This window comes from Myotis lucifugus, unplaced genomic scaffold, assembly GCF_000147115.1.
Source record: "Myotis lucifugus unplaced genomic scaffold, Myoluc2.0 scaffold_446, whole genome shotgun sequence".
NCBI classification, from domain to species: Eukaryota; Metazoa; Chordata; class Mammalia; order Chiroptera; family Vespertilionidae; genus Myotis; species Myotis lucifugus.
In genome coordinates, this window is record NW_005871494.1 from 457,245 (window position 1) to 460,728 (window position 3,484).

The window sequence follows — 3,484 nt, forward strand, 5'->3', positions numbered from 1 at the left end:
AGGGGCAAAAGCATTTCTGAGGGTTTGCTGGGTACCAACCACCACCCTTGAGATCCTTGAGATTCTGTTCTCCGACCGATGCTGTTCGGCCCTTCTATTGTTTTAGACCTTGAACTGCCTCCCGGGGCCGGATTCACTCCCAGCCTAGACCAGATGGCTCCCAGCTTCTCCCTTCTGAGCTCCTTCCTGGGCACCGATACCCATCCTGGGCACGCTGGTGCCGGCGGTGAGACCCGCCACGCTCACAGTGGCCCCAAGTCGGTGCCCTTCCAGGTGCAACCGTCCACGCCCCTCCCCAGGCAGCCTTCTGTGCGGTCCTACGTCCCCTCACAGACTTCCAGGGCAGCCTGTATCATAAGTGTGCTCGCTTCGGCAGCACATATACTAAAATTGGAACATACAGAGATTAGCATGGTCCCTGCACAAGGATGACATGTACATTGGTGAAGCGTTCCACCTTTAAAAAAAATAAGTCAGGCATCAAACTGAGATTCGCTGAGAAGACAAGGAGCTCTGTGAGGACAGAAACCATGAGTTCTCGTGTTTGTTTCTCTGAGGCCTAGCATATTGACATATATGTCATATTTGGTTGAAGGAAGGAAAGAAGGAAGAAGGAAGGAAGGAAGGAAGGAAGGAAGGAAGGAAGGAAGGAAGGAAGGAAGGAAGGGAGACAGGATGGATGAGGAGAGGGGCTTAGATATAAAAAGGAAAATGGCAGACGGCATAGGAATGGGAAAAAATGTTAGTTCGATACCTAAAGCTACAGTTGACAAATTTCCATTGTCCGTAATAATAGATTTGGAGCCATTCTTTTGGCACATGTTCTAGAAACAAGTTTGAGGCCTCCAGTTCTTACCTAGATGCCAACCAAAGTAAGAAAAGCTACCAGTTCCATTGTTGGCCCAATTTAACAAACAAATTAGTCGCAGATTCCAGAGAGGACTCCAGGTTGGTAGGATTGACTATTGAACTTGGTTTTTTTAAATCAGACCATTTATTTAAATTAAAAAAAACATTTGATTGATTTGAGAGAGACAGTGATGTGTTATTCCTCTTACCCATGCATTCACTGGTTGATTCTTGTATGTGCCCTGACCGGGGTCAGACCCACAACCTTGGCGTATGGGGCCGATGCTCTAACCAACTTGGCTTCCTGGGCAGGGCTTATTGAACTTGGCTTTTTAAATGAAATGCTGCTGACCTGTTCCAGTGTCTTCCAGATAAGCACAACTCGCTGAGACTATGCTTAGAAAGGAAAGAAAATAGTGGCTTGTGCTCAAAGATTAAGGGCTCATTCTTGCAAATTGACTCTACTTCAGGGATCAGGCTACACTAGGAAAATGTCTGGCAGTGCTGGTGTCTACCCAGGAGAGCAGCCTCCTAATGGGTTGTGGTCTACCTTTGTGCAGAGATGTGAGTGAGACAGCAATGCTGCCCTGTCCCCAGTCGACCTAATGGGTCAGCGGCATGACAGTATGACATGTCACCTATGACCACAGAGGGGTAAACAAGGTTCAGCAAGATTGGCTTGGCAACCTTTATCAAAAAAACCTTATGGTGCAATGTGGAGGCCCTATCTGCCTTGTCCACCCTCAGGACTGGCAGCCACATGAACGGACTAAGAGTGTAATGCAAGCATGTCAAACTTGCGGCCCGCAGGCAGCATGCAGCCCACAACAAATACTTTTGCGGCCCAGCCAATATAACAGTATGTAAGAAACATTTTAATAAAACTTTCATAACTTCATTTTTACAATATCTTGTTATACATAATCCTATATAATAAAAGCCTAATATGCTAAGTATCTGACCAATCATTCAACCAGTCGCTATGACGCACACTGACCACCAGGAAGCAGACCCTCCAACCAGTAGATTAGCTTGCTGCTGGGGTCCGGCTGATCAGGTCTGGGCTAGACAGGCCGGACACTCCCTGGAGCCCTCCCGCGGTCCTTCCCTGGCCCTGATTGTGCACCGGTGGGGTCCTTCGGCCTGGCCTGCACCCTCACAAATCCAGGACCCCTCGGGGGATGTCGAGAGCTGGTTTCGGCCCAATCCCCTCAGGCCAGGCCAAGGGACCCCACTGGTGCATGAATCCGTGCACCTCCCTCTAGTTATTAATAACGAACTACATAATGCACTAATGACTGATTACTAGAATCGTGTTGCATTCATTTCCCTTACGTGCCTTACGCGCAGGTGCATCATTTCTCTCCACTAATACTAGCAGCGAATATTTTAGCAGCCGATGGCCACGTCATTAGTCTTGGACTGACTTGTTTGGTGTGCGTAACAGGAAATATTTCGCTTTCAGAGATTTATTTGCGTTACGCTTATTTGTGCAGTTATTCAAGTGCCTGGTAAGTTAATGTTCAAGAAAAAATATTAATTTTTATTAAAATGTCCTATTATTTTATGTTAATGATTACTCATTTATTTCAGCCCTTTGTATTCAGCATGTCTCTATTAAAATAAATCTATGTTTCTATGAAAATTGAAGCTTTTGTTTTTTTGCAGCCCACATCAACCTAAACCTTATTTATTTGGCCCATGTTACCTTTGAGTTTGACATGCTTAGTATAATGGCTGAAATGAACTAGAGCAAGAGGGTGGTGAGAAGAGAGGAGGTGGGGTTTGAAGCAGGGAGCGAGGTAGCCTTGTGTGAGGACCATTTGAAAAGTGGAGCAAAGGGCATTATCCAATCTGAATCTTGCTTTAAGAGCCGATGGGGCAAGGCCCTGGCACTGCCATGTCTCCTCTCCTCACCTCTGACCCAGTTCTGAGCACCAGTCCTGTGGCCCATGTGGCACAACCTGTTCTTAGCTACCATTCAGCTCCCCATTGGGATAGAACAGGTAGTGAAAGAGTTAAGGGGTCACCTACTCAACATAGAATCTTCTAGGCTCAGATGAATGAAGTGGTTAAAGAGAAAAATGTTATTGCTACAGGAAAGATCTCCAGATGGGACTTTTTTCCTTCTGTTCCCTCAACACCCATGGCGTAAGAGACCACATGATACCAGTCCCTGCTGGGATGGCCTTGAACAAACACGACCTTAGACGCATGAACCCAGAAGACTCATGTGATCAGCTTTTACCCAAAGGGTTTCCACAAGCCCCCAATACTAAAATAAAATAGAACTATAATCTGTTAAATTTGTATAAATCTAAAGGGAAATGCAATATATAAAACTGAGTCTTCAGCCCAGGTTTTGGTCATGGGCATGTTGCCCTCGTGATGACAAGCAAGATTCCCTCCATTGTAACCAGGACTCACCAAGAGTATGAAGGGAAAGGCACCCACAATGAAAGGAGAAATGATCATCAATGCCAGGTCCATAAGAAGTGATCGATAAATGGTAAATCTATTATTAGTGCTGTTATCATTATCAGTAGTACTCCAGGCACCCAATAGAGAGGTGTGCTTGCTCGTGTGATGTATTAGTGAGCTCAGGACGCCATAACAAAATAGCACAGACGAGGCA

The 3,484-nt window shown here is 45.9% G+C and overlaps 1 non-coding gene across 1 annotated transcript; it reads left to right on the plus strand.

Moving 5' to 3' along the window:
* The first annotated feature begins 360 nt into the window (after window positions 1-360).
* LOC111823288 lies at window positions 361-463 on the plus strand. Its single transcript, XR_002826314.1, has one exon. It is a non-coding gene; the product is annotated as a U6 spliceosomal RNA (small nuclear RNA).
* Window positions 464-3,484: the final 3,021 nt, after the last annotated feature.